Source organism: Schistocerca piceifrons, chromosome 2 (assembly GCF_021461385.2).
Source record: "Schistocerca piceifrons isolate TAMUIC-IGC-003096 chromosome 2, iqSchPice1.1, whole genome shotgun sequence".
In the NCBI taxonomy this organism is placed as follows: domain Eukaryota; kingdom Metazoa; phylum Arthropoda; class Insecta; order Orthoptera; family Acrididae; genus Schistocerca; species Schistocerca piceifrons.
Window position 1 is genome coordinate 215,320,760 of NC_060139.1, and position 20,327 is coordinate 215,341,086.

A 20,327-nucleotide genomic window follows, 5' to 3' on the forward strand; every position below is an offset into this window, starting at 1 on the left:
TTGGAGAAGGATGCTGAAATCATTACCAGTACATTTATCCCCCAGGTGGTATGTCATCATCGGATCAAAATCAGCGTCGTCTTTCCAGGTGCACTATTCTTTTCCGGCAGTAGGCCGGCCGTTGTGGTCGACCGGTTCTAGGCACTTCAGTTTGGAACAGTGCGACCGTTACGATCGCTGGTTCGAATCCTGCCTCGAGCATGGATGTGTGTGATGTCCTTAGGTTAGTTAGGTTTAATTAGTTCTAAGTTGGAAGGGACTCATGACCTCAGATGTTAAGTCCCATAGTGCTCAGGGCCATTTGAACCATTTTGAACCGGCAGTAAAAGACATGTACGAATATAACTGATGCATGAGTAGAACCGTGAACTCACCAAGTTTGCATTTGGCAATCTACAAATATTACAAGAGTGTCCCTTTTGGTCACACAACACACGTCCAAGCGGTAGTCAAGATCGTTCTATACCTTATGTAGTAACGGTCAATAGTCACCACAGCAGCACTGATGCATTCTCTAAGCTGTTCCAGTGTTCTTGGCGAGGCCCACGAGAAAGACAGGCCGCGGCGCGTACGTCACGAAGGTAGTCCTGAACTCGCTCGCTCGCTCAGGTCAGCAGACAAAATGTGTTTCTTAACCTGTTAACTCGCAGCTGGACGTGTAAGTAGTAACGAGAATTGCATCTTCCAGTGGAATCTGCTGTTATGAAGCCTTACTGATTAACAGTACTACAGCAAAATTTAATTTAAGATCAATACTCGATATAAATGGTACAGCGGCTTGTTTGTAGCATTTAGTCTCTTCTGCTTAACAGTACTCATTACATGCTGGAAGGGGTGCCTTATGCAACTGATAATCATTTAGCATGATTTTATTTTATTGTACGCCAGTACAGCCGTAACAAAATATAAGTAGGCCCATGGACTTCCCATCATTATAGGACTAAATAGCGCATTGCAGTAGAAGATTGTTTTCGTTTGTACAGACACGCCTAGTTACGAGTTAACAGGTGTAGAAACGTAGTTTGTCTGCTGATTTGAGCGAGCGAGCGCAGGACTACCTTCGTGACGTACGCGCCGCGGCCTGTCTCTCTCGTAGGCCTCGCTTCTTGGCAGTGGGGATACGTAGACACGGTCCTTAATGCATCCCATAAAGAAAGAGCACAAAGGCGGTAAGTCAGGCGACCTGGGGGGGGGGGGGGGGGACTATGGAACAAAGTCACATCATCTTCACCACTACGCCCATTCCAACGATGCAGGATTTGGTTATTTAGGTAGTGACGAACAACGATGCTCGAGTGAAGGAGTGCCCTGCCTTGTTGCAAAATAAAGCCGGAATCAGCCGCCAGCCGTGCAAACAACCGCAACTGTAACATATCACGGTAAGATGTACCTATCACAGTCTTCTCACAGAAGAAAAAAGGCCCTTACAACTTCGTCTGTGACATTGCATAAAAAACATCAACCCTCGGAGAACCTGGTACTTGCGTGCCCCTCAGTCTCACTTTATAGCGTTTAACCATTCCAGATACATGAAAGGTTGCTTCGGCGCTGAATATCAGCTTAGAGGCGAAATGTTCAGCCCCAAGTGCTTCTGCATTGTGATGCGAAGCTGAGAGCGCCGGCCATAACCTTCCGGTTTCAGTCGTCCGTCGCACTATCTGCACACGGCATTGTTTGAACTGTAAACGCCGTCGCAAAGTCTCCCACACTTGCAACTGGCACATTTAGTCGACCGGTAGTTTTCTATTTACAGAGACTACCAGTCTCCCTGAATTGTCGACAGCAACGCAGAATGCTCTGTTTACATGTTGGTTCTTTTCGATAATTCCTTTTGAATGCACACTGCGCTGTTGTAACAGATAAACATTTCGCTTATTCCAATACGCACGAACTCTTTCCTTGCTTTGTCGCCATTTTGTCGAGGCACTGCACTCGTAACGCCAACTATTGGGTACAACACAGTCTGTGAGTGCACGGTTCTATTCATCCATCAACCTTATCTATACATGTAATACTTTGACAAACATAGAACTTTTAAATCGAATAAATCTGTTTTTTTTTCTTTTTTTTTTTTTTTTTAGCCTCTACACTAATGAGCGAAAACAAGATAACCACTGCCCACCACGACAATGAATGATGTCTGTTGATGGGTTTTCCAGGTAGCTGACGCGATAAGGAAAGTATGCAGCATACGGCAGCCCAAATACACAGTGTGTGCCATCCCCATGACGTTATTGTGAAAATTAAAATTGAAAAAAGCCATAAAGACGATGTGTTGTGATTATTGCAGTGAAATATAGTAAAATGATATAGAAAAAGGACAATGAAAATTACTATTAATACGAAAACTATGTATTTCAAGAATAATCTGTGAACAAAGATAAAAATGAATAGACAGTCCTCTAACGAGGAAGAAAGAGAAAAACCTAACGACTCTTCGTTTTGTTCTTGATTGTAAAAGGACGTCATTGACGATTCGTGATGAGAATGATATGTCTTTGTTACTAATACTGTAAGAAAAAGCATTCTTATGATAATAATAATTAATTCTATAAATGTGTAAACATGTGTTTTCCTTTCAATAGTGTAGGGGAAGGCGTCCCATAATTATTACTGAATATGAAACTTCCTGGCAGATTAAAATTGTGTGCCCGACCGAGACTCGAACTCGGGACCTTTGCCTTTCGCGGGCAAGTGCTCTAGGAGACGAGGTACTCGCAGAAGTAAAGCTGTGAGTACCGGACGTGAGTCGTGCTTCGGTAGCTCAGTTGGTAGAGCACTTGCCCGCGAAAGGCAAAGGTCCCGAGTTCGAGTCTCGGTCGGGCACACAGTTTTAATCTGCCAGGAAGTTTCATATCAGCGCACACTCCGCTGCAGAGTGAAAATCTCATTCTATTAATGAATAGTTTGCAGTTTTCATACACTGAGCTGATTTTGTTTCAAAAATCGCCATTACGGGCGAGAACATAATTTTAAGTTTTTCATTACGCCACACTTCTTAAAAGTAGGAACTCACTCGCTGTGAAAGTGAATTAATATTTCATTGCAGAAACAGTTTTTGTGTTAGCCTGGACCAGTCAGTATGGATCAGGTCTCACACGACTCACTACATAAAAAAATAATTGTAATTCAGATGTAAATAGAAAAAAAGTTTTCAAAGAATTTTAATCAGTTCTATAACAAGATTTCAATGCGAACCTCTCAGAAAGTCCAGAGTTTCTTCCCATTAACAGAACAATGAAGCTGGTAGGATTTTAATGTGCGCGACATTTAGCTTTGCTAAATTTCATGTCTATTACGTTAAACACAAACATGCTAGTCTGCATAAACTCGCAGTTGAAAAGAAATTAACATTACTCGCACAGCAAGCCTTTCACGTAACCGTCAAGATTTTGGTGCACTTTAACACAGCATTTCAGCTTCGTGTTGCAGAGCGGCACTTCGCGTCTGCAAACGACGAAAGGTACGTGAAACATAATCTTCTAATAACGACAGGCCCTCAGAAATCTAAAGTGCCTTGGGCCAAGGCGCCCAAGGAAAAGTACATATCTTTTTACTGAAAATAGCAAAGCTCCATTAAGGTGGCTTTAATGGTGTTGCACTTTCTAACTTGCAACCGTTCATATCAGAGAACATCATTACGTGTTAGCAGAACTGAGTATTTTGCATTTACAACTGCATTTACCATTGGTACTGAGAATAAGCCATCTTATTTATTTCTTGTGCTACACGAACATTGAAAATAACAACACACATTTCGGATATTAGTACAACCGCTCAACAAAAGTTTGGAAAATCACAGAATTTACTACAATGACTTCTTTCAGTACACCCATCAAGGTTTTGTACAATACCTTATTAGCAAAACAAACATAAACAAGAACGTTTTTCATTAGTTACGGAAACTCATTACAGAACAAAGCAGGGTCTCTCCTAAATGACCATCTTGAAAACAAAACAGTGAAAATCATCTCACGATGATGTTGATTACCAGTCTTTGGGATTACAGCCTGATAATAAATTCAATTGGGAGGAACACACCATAGAACTGCTGAAGCGTCTAAACAAATCTCTACTTGCAAAGCGAATTCTGTCAGGCATAGCGGATATAAAAATGAAAAATCTAGCTGGCATACTATTCTTACTTTCACACCATAATGTCATATGGGATTATTTTTGGTGTAATTAATCAAGCCAAGCTAAAGTTTTCTGGGCACAAAAACGTGCAATAAGAGTTATATGTGGTGTGAACTCAAGAACATCCTGCAGAGGCCTGTCTAGGGAATTAGGGGTACAAACTACTGCTTCCCAACATATTTATTCCTTAATGAAACTTGTCATTAAAAATATATCACATCTTCAAACCAACAGCTCAGTTCATGGAATCAATAATAGAAATAAGAATAATCTTCACAAGGATTTAAAGTCTCTTACTCTTGTACAAAAGGTGTGCATTATTCAGGAACACACATTTTCAATAACTTGCCAGCAGCCATAAAAAGCTTAACAACCAATGAAATTCATAGAAGCCTTAAGGATTTGTTGGTGGCCAACTTCTTCTACTCCACTGATGAATTTCTCAGTAGAACCAACTGATTTGATTGTTTGTTTGTGTGTTTGTGTGTGTATACATATAAAGTACAATCTAACTTCTGCACCACTTCAGCACAGTGAGTATTCATTGTACATAAGTATTGTAGTAGTTCTATTGTATGTTTATTAACTTATAAATAAATAAAGCATTTTTTTTATTTTAAATTTAGTGCATTAACGCGATCATAGTAAATGAGTGTTGTAAAATAATCCATTCATATAGTGTTCATTAAAAAAAATGACGATTATTCCACCTGGAATCTGTGGAACTTACATTAGCCTATTTGTTTTAGTTGTAAATATTTGACATGTATTGTTGATTTTCTGACATGTTCTACATCCTGGAGGACCTCCTCACTACGGATCAATTGGAATGTAAGTAAATCTAATCTAATCTAATCTTAGTACTCTCCCTGCACACAGATGAGTTTTTCCACTCTGCGAGGCATGATCTGGATGAGACCATCAAGTTTATCTTGGGGTATGAGGTCCCACTCCTCAATGGCAGCTTCAGTGAGACCCTGAAGCTTGTCAGGTGGATTCGGACGCTGTAAAATGGCCACCTTCAACAGGTCCCATACATGCTCAGTTGCATTCATGTCTGGGGACTTTGCTGGCCAATGCATTCGGTTGAAGTTGCATATTTGAAGATACCGAGACACTGCCAGGGTACGGTGTAGTCTTGCATTGTTGTCGACTAGAATAAAGTTGTGGTTCAAATGGCTCTGAGCACTATGGCACTTAACTTCTGAGGTCATCAGTCCCCTAGAACTTAGAACTACTTAACCTAACTAACCTAAGGACATCACACACATCCATGCCCGAGGCAAGATTCGAGGCAGACTGTAGCGTCTAGAATGGCTCGGCCACCCCGGCCAGCCGATGAAGTTGTCACCGACTTCACGTCTGCTGTACATTACAATCGTTTGTAGAACCTCTTGGACGTATCGTAGACCAGTCACAATTGCCGTAGATGGGAATTAGAGGGCTCCGTCGTACCATCATTATTGCCGCCCAGAACATTACATCTCCACCCGCAAACGGATGGACTTCCTGAACATATCGGCGCTCCTAGTGTCGTCTAGCGCTTCTCGGAAACCTAACACATCTACTGTTCGGTCGCAAACCAGTCCTGGTCTCGTCAGCAAACATGACGTTACTCCATTCTGTAATGGTGCATTGTTGGGGTGAAAAAATCCAGGTTCTTCGATTGCGTCGGTTCCCTTGGATCATTACAAAACTTCTCATTGGTCTTCTGGAACCTTCTCCGCACTGTTTGGTCTGAGATACGAAGAAGTCATTTCCAATATTTCTGGCAGTTGGCGTTGGGCACCTATGAACCGGCAGCTGAAGGAAACAATTCTGCATTGGTGTTGTCATACGAGGACGACCACTGCGAGATCCATCCTTCACATTTCCCGCCTCTCTGTATTTTCTCCACACCTGAGACACACCACTTTGAGTGACATGTAATCTATCGCCAGCCTCTTCCTGTGTACGACCTTCTGAAAGTAAAGACATTATCCTAAGTCTATCAAAACGTTGTACGCCTCTAAGCGGCATCTTACTGCAGCGCTCAACACAAACTGAATGAAGCCGTTGTTGATACTGGACTGCTTGCGGTGTGCCGCTGTGGCAGCGTTATGTTTACGTGATTGGGAAACGGCCACGAAGCACGCCAGTAGTAAACGTCGACTAGTATATGGGCTCTAATTGGATAATGAATAAAATGCCAGGTCAATGAGACCTCTAGTATCATAGACTACATTTTACGATAGTTGAACGGTATACTGGGTGAGGCATTTAAAACTGTTCGTCGGAATATCTAACGAAATACACATTGGATTTTAAAAAAAGTGGCAATAAACGTTGTTTACCTCGATGAGGGACATCCATTAACATAACGTTCCACCTGCCTGCACCACCCCCGGGGGCGGGAGGAGGAGTGACTTTGAAATCTTAAACAGGAACTCCTATTTTTTGATGCAGATTTGGATTCTCCGTGAAAAAATATGTAACTTTTGTTTGAAACATTTCTTTCGTTTCATGATAGATGGCGCTGTAATCGGCACACATGAATATGGGGTGAAAATTGTTGCAAATCGGTAATATCTCACAAAAATACACATCCGATTAGGAAAATCAAAGTACATTATTAGATATTTGGGAAAATACTATCATGTGACACCGTCTACCCTCCCAAAATGCTTTATTAGACTACATTTAGCTTTACCCAGGATCAACGACGTGGACGTAGTAGCAATTTGTTCCATTCGAGGTGCCTGATTTTGATGAGTCCTCTTGCCTGGTGTTTGATAGCTGAGTCCCCTTGCCTCTCATTCTCTCGGGGTGCTTGATTACTGTGAGTCCCCTTGTCTCTCACAAGTGTTTCAGTGCAGCAAATGTTCGGAATGTTGTCCGTTGTTGCTAATGCACACTGCAACTCTGTGTCTGAATGACAGTCCGACATATATTAGTGTCTCTGCGCTAATGTTTGCAAATTCATTGCGAATTCGGTGCCGCATATCTTCGGGGGCTGTTGGTACATCCTTGTAAACTCTCTCTTTTAGCCATCCCCACAGGAAAAAATCGCCAGAAGTCAAATCGGGTGAACGCGCGGTCCACGTTTGAGGACCTCCTCGTCAAATCCATCGACCCTGATAGATTCGATTCAAAGCTCTCGAGATAGTCGTGAAAAATGTACTGGGCGTCCACCGTGTGGAAACCACATATCCAGTCTCGTTTGAAGTGGAATGTCGTCCATTAGTATGGGTAAAACATTATCCACAAAGTCGCTGTACATTTGACCAGTATGGGCCAATTACCTGCGTACCTGAAATACCACACCAGACGTTGACACTCCATGGGAGTTGTTCGACTTGCCTTACCCAATGGGAATTCTTCACTGACCAATAATGCATATTATATCGATTCACTTGACCACAATTTGTAAAATTTGATTCATCGGAGAAAAGGTATCTGTGAAATGAAATTATCATTGACTGCCAGTTGTTCCTGTATCCAGTTGCAGAAATTCAGGCGATTGTGAAAATCGTCACCATGCAGATCTTGACGGTGACGATTTTCACAATTGCCTGAATTTCTGCAACTGGATACAGGAACAACTGGCATTCAATGATAATTTCATTTCACAGATACCTTTTCTCCGATAAATGAAATGGATGCCATTTGTGTGCATGCACTATGTACAAAAACTTCTTTGCGAAATTCCTGAACCTCGCGCAATCTGCCGAGAACTAATGTGAGGATCTGCAGCAACCGCAGCTAAAACATTCACTGTGTTATTTTCATTTGTCACAGGCCACGGCCGGACTCTTTCTCTAGGTTTAACACTTCCCGTTTCAGTCAACAGATGAACAATACTGCGAAACGTCCTTGCAGACGAAACATACCTACTGGGGAACAGAGTAGCATACGTTTGACGAGCTTCGTCAACATTTCTATGAGCTTAAAAGTACGCGGAAAAAATATCTACTCTCTCTGTAATCGTTAACATAGTGGAACAATTGCGAAGAGATGTGCACAGTCCGAATCATTGAAAGAAATGCACAGCCTGACCGCAGACCTAGCGCATGAACACGGTCTGTGCTTCATTCGATCGTGGGAGGTGTTATATGATAACATTATCAAAAATTTCAAAAAAGTACTTCGATTATCTTATTCCGATGTGTATTTGTTTGAGATAGTACAGTTTTGCAACGGAGAATCCAAATCATCAATAAAAAACAGAGGTTCCTATTTAAAATTTCAAAGTCATCCCATTCTCTCCCCCCCCCCCCCCCCCAGGGGGTGGTGCAGGGGGTCGAGCGTAATGTTAATGGTTGTCTCTCTTCGAGGTGATGAGTGTTTATTATCACTTTTTTTTTATCCGATGTTTATTTTGCCAAATACTCCGACAAGCAGTTTTAAATACCTCACCCTGTATATCCAGAATGAATATATTTATGTATCGAGATGCGGTTTTCGCCAAGTTATGGGGGGACAACATGGTGAATTTTCAGAGGTTCTAAAGTAATTTTTATCCTTCACAGTCGCCAAATTACGATATCGACTGTGTTTTTTTCAATGGAACTGTACGTTTTCTGTGGCATTTAAAAGGAGCTTCTAACAGAACTTCAACGACGTAACGTGTATGGAACTTAATGTAATAGTATCAAGATAACAACCCCGCAAACCACCGTCCCGCGGTCAGGAGAAGTTCCACAAACGTCTGCCCTATTACATCAAATATAAGCAGACACGTAATTCGTGTATGGTTTTTCTGTTGACCTGTGCACTTCATGTTCGTTGATCTGTCTTCTGCTGTTGTAGCAACCAGGTAACTTTCTCATAAATCTGTTGAGACACTCACAATGTATATACGACAGTCGAAAAAGTGAATATTGTTTATGGCGAATGCCTCCACCCTATTAGAGCAGCGTTGCGGTTGTATCAGATAAGTATCCAGATCATGCCATTTATTCACGATCTGTCTTTACACACACCATAAAAAAGTTCTAGAAACTGAAAGTGTGGAGAGTAAAATACGCCAAGGGAAAAAGAAGAGCAACTGATGAAAGGAATGAAACTAATATTTTAGCAGCAGTAAACACACAATGCAAATATCCCAAAGACGCACCTCTGAAGTACGACAGGGATCGACCACACGAGCTTTCTGCGAACACTACTGTCCACTACGTATCTTTTTTTTTTTTTTTTTTTTAAGCGCTTCGCTGCGTCTAAAGTTTCCTGCAATGACTTCCAAAATTGGTTACAGTTCTCTGAATGTTTTCTGTGAAAAGTGCATCTCTACGCAAAGTTTTGTTTGGGGAAGAAGCATCGTTTACAAACCGCGGGCAAGTCAATCTCTGCAATATCCACTGATCGTCAGGTGAAAATTCACGCTGTCTTAAAGAAGCAGACAAAAACAACGCTCTTGGTTTATCAACGTTTGGTGCGTGATTTTCAAGACCCGCATCATTGGCCTCTGCTTTATTGATGGGAATCTAAATACACCCAAGTACCTCGAGTTTCTAAGATATGCTGCTGCTACGATTATTGGAAGATATCTCATTGGACATAAGGCAGTTAGCGTGGTCCCAACATGACAGTTGTCCCTCACGTTGCGCACATCAATGACATATTCTCGTAAGAGGACATTTGGAGATCACTGGAACTGTCGTTCAGGCAACGCAAAAGGTGTGCACAGTCACCAAACTTAACACATCTGTACCTTTATCTGTAGAAAAAATTAAAGAAGAGGTCTAGTAGGAAACACAGCCGACTCCCGAAGGCATGAAATACCTTATAACACGGGCATGTGGTCCCGTTAACTCCAAACTAAATTCAACGTGCGGCGTTGTTTCCCCACAATAATTTTATGGCGTGTAGTAATGCTCAAGGTCAACATTTTGGGCACTTGGTTTGACAGACGTGGTAATAAACATACGAACCATACCTGAGTTACGTGCTTGCTTACATTTGGTATAACAGGGCAGACGTTTGTGGAACCTCTTCTCCTGATAGTGGGACAGTGTTTTGTTGCGCCGTTATCCTGACACTATTTGATCAGCTCCCACACATGTTATGTTACTGACGTTCTTTCAGAAGCTTCTTTCAAATGCCACAGGAAAAAGTACATAGTTCCATTTTAAAAAGAAACAAAGTCAGTGTCGCAGTTCGGCGAGCATAAACGTTAAAAATTACTTACGAACGTCAAGAAATTCGCCGTATTGTCGACTATAGCTTGGCGAAAAACCATATCTCGATATATTTATTCATTCTGTATATATTTGAGGCAGCCTGTCTTAGCTGCTCCACCCTGAATAAAGGGAAAAAAAAGGAGAATGGGGAACTGGTTTAACGACGGTATGCCCCTAAAATAAAGAAATCCAGCGACATTTGCAGCCATCACGACGGATGGGTTGTCAAGGCCTGCTGCTTGGGAACCAGCATTTCTGAAATGTTTAAGCCTGTCGGTTTATTGCATGTAATTGTCGAGAGCATATGTGGAAAATGGCTGGAGTATGGTGAAACCACGAGTAGGTGGCAAGGTGTTGGAGGCCCATGCACCATCACAGAAAGTGGATGCTGTTGCCGGTCGTTGTGGCCAAGCGGTTCTAGGCGCTTCAGTCCGGAACCGCGCTGCCTGCTACGGTCGCAGGTTCGAATCCTGCCTCGGGCATGGATGTGTGTGATGTCCTTAGATTAGTTGGGTTTAAGTAGTTGTAACTCTAGGGGACTGATGACCTCAGATGTTAAGTCCCATAGTGTTCAGAGCCATTTGAACCAAAAGTGGATGTTGGAGATTTGTCCAGTCTGAAAAGTAGGGTAAGCGGCGATCTGTGGCAGATCAGAAGACAGAACACAATGTTGGGGCAGGGACAAGTGTTTCGGAACACATGGTTCAGTGCATGGCGCTGAACATGGGGTTCTGCAGCGCAGAAATTAAAGTGTCCTCATACTGAGGAGTAATCTAAAACACTTTAAAAGAATAATTGTTAATTAACAAACCCAAAACTTAGTCATAACGTCCCTGGATGAACATCCACACAACTACATACAACAGAAACGTATCTCCTGTGATACTGATAATATTCAGTTCCGGCGAGATCGTGTACCAGCACTCTCACCTGAAGATGGCGGCCAGTTGGGCCGCTGAAATATTGTGTCAAGTTGACGTCATGAGAAGAATATCATCAATTATTACGCCGGGAAAGCCTTCGTAATCACATCCTGTGATATTGTCTGTGATGTGCTTCCAAGACGAACCCCAGAGTCGTGACAGGCAGCAGCGTGAAGAGCTGGGACTCTACTGGGGCGTTGACGCAGGCGAAGTTGCTGGTACTGCCAACTTGTAGCGCTGAGATTGGATTGCTGATGCCGGAAGCTGCTGGTTGGTTCAAATGGCTCTGAGCACTACGGGACTCAACATCTGACGTCATCAGTCCCCAAGACTTAGAACTACTTAAACCTAAGGACATCACACACATCCATGCCTGAGGCAAAGCTGCTGGTACTGTCGACTTGAGGTGTAGGGTGTAATTAACTTCGCACGGTCTGGCGATGGCCTAAATGGTCGTCGCAGATGGCTGTCTGATTAGAGCTACAATGGCACGTGACCTGGCATAGCAAACAACACTCCTGGAAATGGAAAAAAGAACACATTGACACCGGTGTGTCAGACCCACCATACTTGCTCCGGACACTGCGAGAGGGCTGTACAAGCAATGATCACACGCACGGCACAGCGGACACACCAGGAACCGCGGTGTTGGCCGTCGAATGGCGCTAGCTGCGCAGCATTTGTGCACCGCCGTCGTCAGTGTCTGCCAGTTTGCCGTGGCATACGGAGCTCCATCGCAGCCTTTAACACTGGTAGCATGCCGCGACAGCGTGGACGTGAACCGTATGTGCAGTTGACGGACTTTGAGCGAGGGCGTATAGTGGGCATGCGGGAGGCCGGGTGGACGTACCGCCGAATTGCTCAACACGTGGGGCGTGAGGTCTCCACAGTACATCGATGTTGTCGCCAGTGGTCGGCGGAAGGTGCACGTGCCCGTCGACCTGGGACCGGACCGCAGCGACGCACGGATGCACGCCAAGACCGTAGGATCCTACGCAGTGCCGTAGGGGACCGCACCGCCAATTCCCAGCAAATTAGGGACACTGTTGCTCCTGGGGTATCGGCGAGGACCATTCGCAACCGTCTCCATGAAGCTGGGCTACGGTCCCGCACACCGTTAGGCCGTCTTCCGCTCACGCCTCAACATCGTGCAGCCCGCCTCCAGTGGTGTCGCGACAGGCGTGAATGGAGGGACGAATGGAGACGTGTCGTCTTCAGCGATGAGAGTCGCTTCTGCCTTGGTGCCAATGATGGTCGTATGCGTGTTTGGCGCCGTGCAGGTGTGCGCCACAATCAGGACTGCATACGACCGAGGCACACAGGGCCAACACCCGGCATCATGGTCTGGGGAGCGATCTCCTACACTGGCCGTACACCACTGGTGATCGTCGAGGGGACACTGAATAGTGCACGGTACATCCAAACCGTCATCGAACCCATCGTTCTACCATTCCTAGACCGGCAAGGGAAATTGCTGTTCCAACAGGACAATGCACGTCCGCATGTATCCCGTGCCACCCAACGTGCTCTAGAAGGTGTAAGTCAACTACCCTGGCCAGCAAGATCTCCGGATCTGTCCCCCATTGAGCATGTTTGGGACTGGATGAAGCGTCGTCTCACGCGGTCTGCACGTCCAGCACGAACGCTGGTCCAACTGAGGCGCCAGGTGGAAATGGCATGGCAAGCCGTTCCACAGGACTACATCCAGCATCTCTACGATCGTCTCCATGGGAGAATAGCAGCCTGCATTGCTGCGAAAGGTGGATATACACCGTACTAGTGCCGACATTGTGCATGCTCTGTTGCCTGTGTCTATGTGCCTGTGGTTCTGTCAGTGTGATCATGTGATGTATCTAACCCCAGGAATGTGTCAATAAAGTTTCCCCTTCCTGGGACAATGAATTCACGGTGTTCTTATTTCAATTTCCAGGAGTGTATTGCCCTGACGTCAGCTCTCTCGCTGCTGCGAGAGGCACGCTGTCTGTCGGCGAGGTTGACGCCACCAGACGGTGTAGAGGCGACACGTAATTCTATGGTAAACAGCCGAGGCCATACATGGAAAATATCTCTGTTTTGATAGCAGCCGTTTACGCACGTCCTCCTGGCGGGGCGGCTGCCCGCACGACCTGACTGGTTGCGGAAGAATCGACCACCAGGCGGATACAGCACTCAGTGTTACAGTTTGGGGTGGATCAATGGAAACATGTCGCCTGCTCGGATTAATAATGTTGCTCGTTACATCAGGTCGATGGTCACGTCTGGATACACCGTCATCCAGGCTAAAGGCTGTTCGTAACATGCACCTCATCAAGGAAGCAAGCCGGTGGGGCCTATATTATGCTCTGGGGGACATTCACCTGGGCTTCTGTGGGACTCGTGGTACTAACTGAAGTCAGTATGACAGCTGTGGAGTACATGAACATCACTGCAAGCCACCTGCACTCCTTCGTGCTTGATGTATTCCCTGGTGTCGATAGCATACTCCAACACCGAAAATGCAGATAAAATACCTTCTCGACCACCTAAAATTTGTCGCCATTTAATATCCGTTGATACCTTGTACTGTACTGCCCATTCTGAATCTGTAAGCCTTATTACAAAAACAACAGTTAATATGTAATGGATGTAATAGTGTTTTTATTTCTGACTGTATTGCTGGTTAATGGCAAAGGGAATTTTATTTAAATACATCGATAGCAACGACGAAACGGCAGTAACTGCTCCGCTGTTTATCTTTGCGTATGGGGAAAGGAAGCAGGGCAACTTGAGACATGAAAGAGTACGGAAGCGTTTGTTGGGCGCTCCCGCAGGCGCGGTGTGCAGCTATGACCACAGCTGCGTAGGTGCACCTAATTCGTTAACCTGCGAGTACTGAAAGCACGGTAGGAATGAACAGGTGGAGGGAGCTGCAGTTCTAACTATTGCCTGTCCCAAAATTATCCTTGGCTCTGGAGACAAATCGTGGTTCGCAAACAATAGCAGTTCAGCATTGTCGTTTCTTTTATTTATTTATTTATTTATTTTTTTACACCTCTAGTTCCGTAGGATCAAATTGAAGAGCAAATCTCCAAGGTCATGGATGTGTCAGTACCTGAAATTACAACATAAAAGTAAAAAAGATAAAATAAAATGTTTATAAACCCAAAAAAGTCAAGCCATAAGATTAAATAAACGCAGTCAACAATTTCTTTTTCTCTTTTTGCTGATGCATTTGTCCCACAGTTTTCTCAGGGTCGGCTTGGTTATAATCGAATTTGGCAAGATTAATGTGAAGGGGTGGCCGGATGCCCTCCCTGCCGCCAACCTATACCCCCGGGGGCAGAATCAGTGTACCCCAGCATTCTCCATCTAGTGGAAATCATTAAATATTGTGAACATATTGCAGATCTCTGCGAGTTGTGTAACTGAGACGGAACGTGGGGACCAGCCTGCTATTCATCTAGTGGGATGTGGAAAACCGCCTAAAACCACATCTAGGGTGGCCGATGCACTGGCTCTCGTCATTAATCCGCCGGGCAGATTGGATCCTGGGCTGGCGCGCCTACCCGAGTCCAGAAAGCAGCGCATTAGCGATCTCGGATAACCTGGCAGGTTAAACGCGATCGACAATATAACATAAGAATCAGGTTAATTTTTCAAGAAACTCCTCAACATAATAGAAGGAGTGACCCATGTGGAAACTCTTCAGTTTCGATTTGAAAGTGCCTGGATTACTGCTAACATTTTTGAATTGTTGTGGTAGCTTATTGAAAATGTATGCAGCAGTATACTGCACACCTTCCTGCGTAAGAGTTAAGGAAGTGCGATCCAAATGCAGATTGGATCTCTGGCGAGTATTAACTGAGTGAAAGCTGCTAATTCTTGGGAATAAGCTGATATTGTTAACAAGAAACGGCAATAAAGAATATATATATATTGAGAGAGCAATATCAAAACACCCAGGCTAGTGAACAGGGGTCGACAAGAGGTTCGCGAACTTGCACCACTTATTACCCGAACTGCCCGTTTCTGAGCCAAAAATATCCTTTTAGAATGGGAAGAATTGTCCCAAAATATAATACCACACGACATAAGAGAATGAAAATAAGCAAAGTAGACTAATTTTGGTGTCGAACAATCACTTACTTCAGATACCGTTCAAATAGTAAAAATGACAGCATTAAGTCTTTGAACAAGATCCTGAACGTGGGTTCAAATGGTTCTAAGCACTATGAGACTTAACATCCAAGGTCATCAGTCTTCTAGACTTACAACTACTTAAACCTAACTAACCTAAGGACATCACACACATTGATGCCCGAGGCAGGATTCGAACCTGTGACTGCAGCAGCAGCGCGGTTCCGGACTGAAGCACCTAGAACCGCTCGGCCACAGCAGCCGGCCTGAACGTGGGTTTTACACGACAGTTTACTATATAGTTGAAAACCTAGAAATTTGAACTGTTCAGTTTCACTAACTAATGTGGGCAGCGCACTACTGTCAACACTGATCAACAACTAACTTATTACTTCTCATAGGTGTAGCCTAAGCACTGGAGAGCGCTTATATGTATGTACTACCAACTCGAACCAATTCTGAGAAATTAAAACATCAGGATTTGTTGAATTATTTGTTAGAAACTATAAAAACTCGCTCTTACTGTGATATAGCGTAGATGTCGTCGGCTACATTCTCCGTCGTCTGCACAGCTACAGCATCGTAAGACTGTTAACTGACGGAGTATCACTAATATTGTACAGGAGTTACCTTGTGGCATTTTTTCACAAACTTTAAGAATTTCCTTGAATAATAACCTGCAATAGTAAAGACTTGTAGGACACCTGTGTTGTCATTGTCTGCAGACAGTATTACCAAAGAGTCCCTTTCCTTTCCATGCAATCACTGAGTGTCCTAAAAACATGAAAACTGATTAGCTATTTACTGCCAATTTTGTTTGTTTGCTAATGACCAGTTTCAGTCTAAATTTTTCTGCCTCAGTAACAGTTCATTCCTGTATTGCATACCAGAGGTTTAACGAATATGCAGTTTCCAGTATTAACTTCACTCACTTAAAGTAATGTAAAATTTCACACGCTATTCTAACAACTGTATTTAGCTTTGCGGGTGACTTCTGCTGGCTTTGTAAGTACCTTATTGCTCTCATGTTAAAAGTAATTTTAGTTGTTGTAAATTGAATTCAGTCTTTCAATAATTAAAAGTAAATTGCTTGCCATTTTCCAAATTTTGCGTTACGTTACTGTCAGGTTACTTAAAGTCTTTTTTTTTTACGTAAAAAATTTCAGTTACAGCCAGTCATTAATTTAACCAGCAACTTTATTTAAAACTGGAAACTTCATTTAACTTTGCTTTCAAAATTTAGTTTGCAGATTATGTAACTGCAAACTCAGTGCTTTCTGACTCGTTTATTTTCTCGTGAACTGATGTGTTGTGGAAAAGCGTGACAAACTTCTGTTGCCATGCCAGTGATTATTTGCTTAATTTTCTTTGCCATTATGCTTTTGAAGAATCATTGCCCTAGTGGGCTGGCGACCGTTTAACTATCCCTTTTTTTGCTAATCAGTATTTTTTGTATTAAAAATATTATGTGGTATCCTTTTCCGCCTGTGAGCAGTTGCACTATATTCCACCCACTTAAAAATTATTATCACTATTTAGATTAGGTTTAGAATAGATTCTTCCTTCAGAATGGTCTGTTGTACACTTTCCTCCTATTTACCAGTATTATTTTGTTTCAGTAACAATAGCCTTGCTCACTGTCAAATTTTCAGTATGCATACACGATCGTGATCAATTACATCACAGTCCAATAGGCCGATTACGTAGGAGGAGGTTACAAACTGTCTGAGTTACAGGTTCAGAATATTGCTACGGTGATTTGAAAAGCACGATACTGAACTCACAGTGAAGTCTTATCCATCAAATATGTTTGATCTGAACCCCACGGAAAACATTTGGGACACTATCGAGCACCAGCATTGCACCCACATACCATCAGCCTCCAATCTATGTAGTTTGTAGAAGCACCACAATGCAGTAGCAGAATCCATGTACTTCCCCCAGTTTCCGTACTGTCTTTTATACTACCTTACGTTGCAGGAGCAGCCTTTATTTCCATCGAATGGTCAAATCACAGTTCTGTCGCAGTAACTCAGCTTAGCTTTTTTCTACACGAGTCTACACAGTCTATGGTCAGACATCAGTAGTGGAGCCACAAGGACGCCAGCCCATTTTGTTATTGCTAATTGCCTACATCAGGGCCAGCTATGCTCTCTTCCAGTTTCCTTATGTTGTAACTGTCTTTTATTTAAAATCACCCAGTATGTGTGGCGTGTTATGGTAGCCACAGAAACAACATGATTTACACTGTGTGACATCTAGTTTTCTGCGAAAGGCAATGGATCAGAATGTGTTGATGTCAGTTTGATCCTGAGACAGACCTCAAAGTCGTGGCGGAAAAACAAAATGTATGGCAGTGTACAAAAGGTGTTACAGCAGAACAAAACAATGTTTCAAACAACGACACAGCGTCCTAGGGAGCATCTCTTGCGACTTACAGTGTATTCTGTGGGATACGGTCATCCTCTTACAGTACAGGTGATGAAAATTGAAACTGGTCTGTGCAGTGGATCATCACATGTGCTCTATGCCTTTATGCATGCGGTATTTGTTTTTGATATATAGGAGGAGAGAGATGCGGTAAAAGTCTTATGAGTTCTCTATCGGATAAAGATAGTGGAGCTTTTATAGTAAGTAATATTCCTCTGGCGGATGGTACAGAATAACGATGATAGAATGTTCGGGTGATAGAGGTGAATGGGCCCTGAGGGACACGGTTCTGTAGTACCTGTTTGTAGTTTGTAGAAGCACAACAATGCAGTAGCAGAATCCATGTCCTTCCCCCAGTTCCTGTACTGTCTTTTATACTACCTCATATCGCAGGAGCAGGCTTTATTTCCATCGAATGGTCAAATCACAGTTCTGTCGCAGTAACTCAGCTTAGCCTTTTTCTACACGGGTTGCAGAAGGTAGTAGATATGGCTTTCTCTGACTTCTTCTCAGTTCTGACTTACATTAGAACAATCACATGCGCAAAGCTGCAGGGATGGTCGCGCAGAGTCTGAGGGGCAGTTGCAAGATGCATAGGGACCACCTAAAACCAAGCTGGAATTTTACTGTAGCAGATAGGTTCGAGAAAGGAGACTCGTTTCGAGATATGAGAGTGCCAAAAATATGATTCACTAGTGGTTATAATCATTAAAGGACTTCTCCGTAGGATCCAACGCAGGTATGTGGTTGAGGGAAAGTCTTGATTCCAAATCATAGACGTCATTTCTACCGAAAGTGTAGCACTAGAGACCTGAAAAGCTAGTGTACTTTTCTTACGACCTCAATCAGCACACCATCTACTACTGTTTGTGATCCTTCTCCATCAACCATTGCCTATAACTCAGTGGATATATCGCAGAACCTATGACATACGGAATGCACTACAAATTCTGGAGAAATGTCTAGCGGTAGCATGAGGGAGTTGCAAATACTGGCTTCATACCACGTTCATTAGCCGAATCACTTTCTGAAATCGGTAATTTTATCACGAGGTTGCACCGTCGGTGACACGTAACTACACTGCTGGTCTGCTGGTCTGATCACTGTCTATATTCAATTTCGCGATATTTGTCTGGAAAAACCATTTCATTCGGAGGTAATGCCATACCTCGGTTTGTAAAGCCGATATAGCTTTTAACGTGGATACTTGTGTGCACCTATAGAATCAACACCGCTTGTGATAGTAACATTGTCGTTGCGATCGTGTTTTTTAACATCTGGCGGTTTGTAAAACGATTACGCCTCTCTTTCTAAGACACAGTGGTCGCACTCGCAGGAAAAACTTATGATACATATCAACCCATCGCTGATTTTCTCTCAGTATTATTTCATATTGCCGGCAATCAGTTATTGGTGAAGTATTATACTTAGTAGTAGGGGGTGTGTGACAGGTTTGCCATGAGCATCAGGCTTATAAAGTATGTGTGTGTGTATCGACATGTGCAAAGGAAATGACTATGTGAAGTCGAAAGGAAGGTATGGATTTGACGTGGAATACTGTGTTAGAAAAGGGAAGAGTATGTCAAGTCATAAGAATGGTACAGATATTTCTATTCCCAGAACCACAGCCGTCAGCGGGGTGTATTTCCGATACTTTGCTCATTGTCAAATGTCATCCAATTGAGACCGCGATAGTAATATTTAATTGTAAGTACAGGGATAAAATATATATGAGGCCGGTTTTTTTCTAGATGATTCTGTCTATGCGTGCTTGGCGTGCAGTGCTGGTGGCCTATGGCAGGAATGATTCACTTTTCCGGCTAACAGTAGGAGCTGTCCGAATGGAGAGACCTGTTGGGGTGTAGTAATGTAGCTGATTGAACCATGTTCTTCCTCTAAACAGCCAAATCGCGAACTTAGTATGTTTTGAACAGCTTCGTGATAGAGTGGAAATGTGAGAAGATGCAATATGGACGTGTGGCTGCAAATTTCGCGCCTTTATTTAGTTGAGAGAACATCGATTGTGGCGTGTGCATCTCGCAGGTGAAAGATAGGTGAAAGACACGTTTGCTGGTTCTCTAGACATCAGAAACACATTAGTTGACTTTGTAAATTGTAGGGGTGATTGGGAATCTGTTATATCACCGACATCGGTATTCGCGAGTGGAAATATCAGTTTCCTTTATTTTCTTCGAGTTTTCATGTAAAGGTCTTTGCAGACAGGATAAGTTCCTAGTTACTCCACCTGGCTAAAGTTTCGGGTTTCTAGAGAAATAATTTCCACTCTGTATCTTCGGAATTATGTTGCATGAGCGGTACTGCTATGCAAGCGATATTGCTATGTGCTTGATACTTGATATCGAGAAGTATCACGTAAATAGTATAATATTCTGACAAACCATGCAAAATTACGTATGTTCCTGTAATCCCAGAGTCTAGAGATCCGTGTAGAAAAGCAGGCAATAAGCAGGTCGGGACCAGACAGTAACGTTTTTGTGCTGAGGGGAACCGACCTTGAATTTGTAGAGCAGTTCTGAGAGTGACTACCGTCCACTAAGGGCGC